The 7,458-nt window shown below is 44.9% G+C and overlaps 1 long non-coding RNA gene across 1 annotated transcript; it reads right to left on the bottom strand.

Moving 5' to 3' along the window:
* Positions 1–1,780: 1,780 nt before the first annotated feature.
* LOC139047144 (uncharacterized) lies at positions 1,781–7,458 on the bottom strand. The gene is made up of 2 exons (XR_011507068.1): positions 7,347–7,458; positions 1,781–1,973 (listed from the first exon to the last, which is right to left on the bottom strand). It is a non-coding gene; the product is annotated as an uncharacterized lncRNA (long non-coding RNA).

Raw genomic sequence — 7,458 nt, 5'->3', positions numbered from 1 at the left:
TTTTTTCCCACATAAAAAAACCAGCACTGCAGTTTCCGTCCAGCCCCTTCTGACGGCGCCGGTGTGTCGGCGCGCCGACAGCTGCCAAGTGCACGAAGTTAGTGCGAGTGGAGGCAGCATATGAGCAGGAAAATAAAACCAACTCGTTCTTCTATGTCGACGTGGCAACGTCTCCTCCTTTCATCCACGATATTGGTGGCATCGCTGGTACTATTCGTGCCCACTTGTCACCCGCCGCATGCGCACTCTATGCATTTTGTAGCGAAAGTACGTCGTCCCCTTCGGCGTTTCTGTCACGCTGCCTACCTACAAACCCGTACTTTCGGCGATGCTGGAGCACTCCGAAGCTTCTGCTTTTCTGTCGAAGGTGTCGCCGGAGCCTCTGCCTTCGGCGCATTCCTTGGGTCCTCTATAAGCATCACCCAACTCCACGTGCTCTATCAACACGTCAGGCGCAACCCTGACGGCAAAGACAGCCCCGTGTCTCTTTCTTGAACGATCTCAGGAAGTTTGCCAAGCGACCACAATCTCCTTGCACTGCACACAATATGCGTAGTGACCGCACCCGGTCCTGTGTTCGTCACTCCAGATCAAACCGATGCCTTCCCGTAGCGCCGTCGGCTTTGCCCTGTCGCGATAAACCTTTCCAAATACCTTACCTTGTGCACGTGAGGCTGCATCCGACCACCGATATGTACCTACTTCCTGGGCGTACCATGTGGAGAGATACATTGCTCATAGAACACTCAACATGTCCCTTGGACAAATTGTTTCGAACACTTTATGACATCATGCCCTACGCCCGTTAGGCGGTTTCCATAGCCGACCCCCACTTGCGTATATAATCGCAAGCGCTCATCTGATCCATTTGCTTTCGAGATGCGCATTAGCGTTTAGTGCGCCTGCTACAGTTTTCATCCAAGGATTTTCGCTTTCGAGAAACGTCTGTCGTCTAAGCGGCTGAGACTAAGCACGCGAGAATATCGCTGAGGGTGGTGAATCACTTCCAAGAAAGCCCGTATGGGGAAGGAAGGTTGACGAAAATTTTGAAATCCTTGAGGTAAGCAAATACGAGAGGCCACTTTACGTATATGTACATGATAATGTACACAACTCCAATAATTGCTGTACACTACTTAGGAGCAAGATATTTTTTAACGAAGAGTGTACAAAAGTCGTTATGTGGAAGGCTCCACTTACTTTAGGTTGTGTTGAAACCGTTCTAGGTGATAATCAAGCATATATAGTCCGGGCCAGAAGCTACCGCCTCCTGGGACGTCAGTGGGATCGTGTGCAAAATTTTAATCTGGCCTGAACATGCGTCTTGCGCTTTTACCTCCTGTGTTTATCACGAGCTGGTAAAATAAATTCTTATCTTTCATGTCGTTGGTCTATGCTACTAATCTAAGCTTCGTAATGCTCCATTGTCTATGAAAGGAAGATCGTGTTTTTAAGTTCACCTGCCATTCAAGGATTTACGCCTGCGCAGTGATATAATACCTTGTGGTTTCAAGACATGTATTGAAAACTTTGCCAGCTCTGAATGCGTATCTTATAATACAACAGTAGCATGTGCACAGGTCAACGGTGAACTCACCAATACATACGTCACGTGTACCTCTTTAAATCCGTGGAACACTATGACCCCATACCGTAGAAATATCTTCGCTTATAAACTAATAGCCAGATTTAGAGTTTATGACAGCAGGTCCCTCTAACAAGGCTGAAATTATAAAAAAGTATATAAGATATATGGAAGGGCCAAACAGACGAACACAAATTCACAAATAAAAACGAAATTTATAGGTTACTTCACTGTGCAACACTAAGACTCTACTGGACGCTCTCAATTTTTTGTTGCCGCTGTCTGGAGCGCCTTCTTGTCACAACCTTGAACTGAACAGGGTAGTTCGCTCGCTGAAGCTATGGGCGGTGTGGTTTGCGATGAAAACGCTTTCGAGGAGGTGTTCGACCTGCAGTAAACAGAATATTGTTTGTCACATGCAGTACGTCACTTCAGGCGCAGTCATCGATTTAATCGGCAATATTTTGCATCGTTTTATGTGCGTCAGTGTACACGTGCACAAATGCACCGAGTAATCACCATTGTGCTCAGCCATTCACAATACATCCCGAGGAATGTGTAGACGGCGTTAATTTATGCTGCACGCACTGCATTCTTGATCAAACGACATTATCAACCTAGTTATTTGACTTGCTGGTAACCGTATTGCGCTTGCTTGAGCTTAGAACATGTTTCCGTAAGTGGCAACCAATGGCGGTACCTTTGTTTCAGTGCCTATATGCCAGTAATATTTAAGAGGAAGCTTAACAGAAACTCTCCTCTAAGTGAATGGGATTAAAATATTTTGTATGGCGTGCGTAGCCTGCATCGAATTCTACGACATTTCTTGCACTGAAAGTCAAAATTGAATATGCGGAATGTAGCAAACAGAAAATGAATTTAGGCCATCACTTCTTTAGAAATTGTAGGCAGTCATAAAAAAAAAATCTGGAGCATCACACTTTCAACCAAGTAGCAAGAAAAAAAGTTAATAATAACAGCATCATAGCTCTGCAAGCTGTCAGAAACATGGAAGTGAAAAATAGGATGTATTACGGGCCACGATGAAATATATCGATAATATCTAAACGAGAATTTGGGAGAACCCTCGTGTACATCGGAAGAACTGTACGTAAGCTCTAAGCTCAGACCTATCATATCTGCGCCCTACATATGTTCTAACAAATGCGCACAGAATCCCCAAATCTGTATGAGAACCTACTGACCGAACAGTTCTCTTGCGCCGCTTCTGTATTGCGATATTTTAGAGCGCTTCTTTTAGTCGCCGGTTCCTGCGGCGAGCGACGGCGATTGCGGCGCCACCGAGCGAACGAGCACAGCGAAAGGCGAGAGCGTGCGTGACGCGCAGCGGGGTATGAAAAAAGCGGCAAGAGCGAAAAGGTGTAAGGAGGACAGCGGTCGAGGAGGGTACGGCGGAACTATGAGACGGAAAGCGGAAGAGTGTTTGGCGAAAGCGCGAGAAGAAAAATTGGAGGACGCTTAAGCTTCGCCTTCAAGAGTGGAACGCGATAGCGTTATCGCACCCCCTTCGCACCGCCCACCCTTCGCTCGGCTTGCTCTTGAGTCACACAAAGACGAAACGTGCGCCTGAGCAAGCGGAACAAACCAAAGAACTCGGTGTCCAGGAGGGAGAAACGATCTACGAGAGCCAAACGTCATGATCGGCACGGACAGCCGGGCAGTGACGCACCATGAAGACGGACGTGATCATGGGGCTGATGCCTTGATGGGATCGTCCTCTATCTCGCTTGGGAGCACCACGCAGATGCATGACTCCTCGCCAGCAGCATGGCTACACATCACAGGGGACGCTTTCCCACCAGACGCGCTACGGCGCAGTGATCACGACAGAAGCGTCCCGTATCGGACGCTGCACCTAGGAATCGCACTGTGAGCGGAAAGAGGAGCCTCGTCGCCTAAACACGAGGGTTCGAGTGACGCACGCTAGAAGTTGGAAGGGGAGAGAGCGAGAAAACTTATTAAACGCAAAGGTATTGGGGCATCCTCGCACCGGTCCCCGCACGGCCCCAATGCGCTTAAACGAGACGAAGGGGAGAAGCGGGCGAGTGGCGCGCCACCTGCCCGGGCAGCGCCGTACATTGCGAGGAGGGGGGGCTTTGGTGCTTGCCGCGAGATGGCTCTGCATGGGCCCCAAGCGCAGAAGGAATGTAGCGGAAACGTACTTCGCTACGCTTTCAACTGCGACTTCTGTAATTAACATGCTCATAATTACCGATATACACCGCAGTGTAACTTTTTACGACCCGTTTCTAAAGCAACACTGCATTCACTAGAGGCTCTTTTGTCCCGCTTTGAAGCATTTAACTCATGGGTTTATGGCAGCGTCTGCATCTCAAACTCCGGAGACCCTGGTTCGATTCCCATCTTGCAAGTTGTTTTTATTTATGAATTGCCTTCCGCCAATCCTCGCTCACGGCCAATGCCACCGACGCCGACAACACCGGCTTTTCTGCGACACGAGCTCCTTAATGCTGTCGTGTTAAAAGCGTAGTGCTGCGCCGATGGCTACGAGATGGCACCACAGTGACGCGCGTCGTCTGGGAAGTCTGTCATCAGTTATTGATGTAAATCGCGCCCACGCGTCACCCACACGCTGGATCTCGCGATCTTCAGTTTAACGAGGCAGTCGCGCCACACTCGCGGCACTACCGACGTGACCCGCGAGATGGATTGTCCACGCTAGCCCATATATCGTGAAATGAAAACTCGTGCAGAACTACGGTAAAATTTAGCTTTAGGGACTATTGTAATCAATGGCGAACTTTTCTGTTAATGTTGTTTATGTATTAGCAAGCCACGAGACGACCAAAGCGAATAGAAAGTTACTTCGCAATATATATCTTACTCTACACATGTACATTTAAGGTTTCATTTCGCTGCAAAATGCGAACAACCGAAATCGTGGTCATTTATTTACTAATATCGCTCTGATAAATGGCGTCGTAACGTGGTTGTCAGGTTTCCTGGTGCCAAATTTGAAGAGAACGAAGAGATGTTTTGTAATAGCAACAATAGCTCTCTGACACATGCCTGAATGTTTGCTTATATGCGTGATTATTATAAATTAAAAAGTTTTTCTAAATATTTTTGGGATCATAATGAACTCATCATTCTTTCATTTCTGAAAATAATAGAATAAATCGCGACCTTTCATCCAGCATGTGACGCGATAAGTAGCAGGAAAAGGAAAGTAATAGTCCCAGGCAACTCACTGCTACGACGTAGTACGTTCAGATTGCTATATGACGTATGTTGCGTATGTACTTCAGTTTGTTTCTTATGCCTCATTTCTAGCACGTGCGGTGAGCGAGATAACGTGTGGTATGCGAAGGCAGCTTTACTTGGTTGATGACATCACATATGCGCGTTGTAAAGTGAGGTAGTTACGTCGCTTTTTTGCGCAGTGTAATAAAGTGCATATTGCCACGGTTAATTTGGAACGACAAAGCACATCTCCACAGTGGTCAAATGGCAGCGTCCTTCAAGTTCTGCAGAAGAACGGCTCAACGGCAGGTAACGTTTATTTGAGCAGAGAAATGACAGTGGATTAATAATAAACGGAAAAAACCCTTAATAAGGACAGTGTCAATGCTACTGGGGCCGTGAAGTAAGTACCACCTTTTACCATGTGCAATGCACCATATCCATCTACCGACTCGCCCAGGACGCTCTCATGAACAGCTAATGTTGGTACCGCCTACCTTTGATGATATGCCTGGTGGTTGTTTTTATTCCGAACAGCTCTATTAAACAGCATGGACATCGCATGGCCTGTTCAGATGAACTGCTTGAAAATGCAGCCACTACTTGCCGTGCGAAACGTAATGTCCTTCATGTAGATAATTAAAACATTGACTAATAAGCTGCCTAACTATTCACTCCAGAAATATGTTACCATTGCGATATTGACATCTAGCACTAATGGAGTCACAGGGTTTCTGCTAAGCAGACATAACATTATTACTGCTCGGCTTAAGAGAATCTATAGCTTGGGGCCAATTCTGCAATGCTACCAATTCAAATGTACGTAAAACGCAGAAATGCTTGATGAGATAAACCCTCAAACCTTTTCTTGTGAATTCTGTTGCATTGGGGCCAAAAAGACGAACTGTAGGGACTGCAAGAAGCGGAATGTTAATATAGTGCCTGAATTATTTTACAAGAATCGCCTAAAATTAGTAAGTGCAAAAAATAAAAACACAAAGTACATATCACTGACTATGCAAAAAAACAATGGTGCATTCCCGTAAACGGCGTCTGTTAGAATATCTAAAGCAGACATGTTTGGTCTAATAAGCTGCAGCTAATGTGGGTTTGTTAGAATGTTTACATGAATTTTACAAATAGCTTACTCAAAATCAGTAATCCATTTGGAAGCGCCGTATATAGTATCCATTTTGTTGGACTTAAATGCATAATTAGAGCCTCTCACGGAATAATAATATCATGTTACATTGTAGGGCTGACTTGATAGCTTAGTTTTTCGATGTTTTGCTACTATCAACTTTTTTTTAAATCTTCCAGAACAGCAGTCCCGTTCCTGCTGTTTCTAGATCCTAGGTTTCTCTTTAAACTGTAACAAACTTCATAAAATCCGGTGCATTGATCGCTGAGAAGCACGATTTCACCTTTAACTTATATTTAGATAGGCGACTCCGAGCTAAGGCTTCCTCTAAAATTTCGCAAATGGAAATGTCAGAAAGCCACTATTAGCAACTTAGTGCATATTTTAATAGCTGCGGGGACATTACAATTTCTGACAACGGTTAATATTTGATTGAGAAGCACATATGAAAGCGCTGTTGAACGTCAGCTTCCACAAGCAACAAAAGAATCGAACTGAAGAAATGAGCCGATGCATATGAGACGCAAAGTAGGCGCGCAATTATACAGCTCAGCTAAGATTATGTGCATCACGCAAGAGCTGTGAGAACTTAAGCGATTATTTTTCTGTAAATAAACAACCTTTTAACCTCTTATTCGAGATTTGAGATGGATGTGCATATCTTACGATAAATCAGATGTCGCATGAAATTTTTTTCATCCAGAACTTTTCTTATACAAAGTGATGCTTATTTCTTGCTGCCAACCTACTTTTCTTTTATTTATTTTTTTGATAAAATCGCAAGGTGGCTGCCCCAAGCACTCCATGTTTAACGAAAATTCACAAATTGGTAATGAAGACATGCTGGAAATTTTGCTTGTCTTATGTTTCATTTCTTCCTAGAGCTCCTTCCGTCTTACAACATTTTAACATAAACATTTAATTACATATCGTGGTGGAAATTCTAGTCTGATTGTGGAAACAAGGCAATCCTTAATTTCCCGAAACAGTTTCAGCTTTCAATAATGTGCTTTGCCTAGAACAGCATATTTGATGCACCAGGACGGCTCGCTATTGACCGTCTGTTTAAAGCAGCAATTAATAGTGGCTGCGTATCATTCGTAGACTATGGTGGGCTTTCAATAGAATGAGCGCCAAAAAGTGACAGCACACAAGAAGAAAAACAGACAGGACGCTACGGGCACTACGCACTAAACATAGCCAAAGCATTCTGAGGACAATTTACCAAGATGATTTACTGGCTAGATGCATCGATAATAGGGTCACTAGGACTGAAAAAGGCAAAGATGGAAATAGATTAAAACTGGTTAAATTTAGCGATTTTATTGCTGAGTTACAAACACTTCCTTCCATGATGTCAAAGGCAATCTAACGCTTCAGCACAGGCTGACTTACCTGCCATGGCGTTGTGCTTGTCAAGTGTGGAACTCTACATGGGAAAAGTGGTACTGTGCAGACCGGATCGTCCTTATGCCGCTTGTTGTACCAGGCCATGGCGCTCACCCCT

This window comes from Dermacentor albipictus, chromosome 6 (assembly GCF_038994185.2).
Source record: "Dermacentor albipictus isolate Rhodes 1998 colony chromosome 6, USDA_Dalb.pri_finalv2, whole genome shotgun sequence".
NCBI lineage: Eukaryota > Metazoa > Arthropoda > Arachnida > Ixodida > Ixodidae > Dermacentor > Dermacentor albipictus.
Note: the sequence above shows the minus strand (reverse complement) of the source record. Positions and strands in the feature narration are given on the sequence as shown.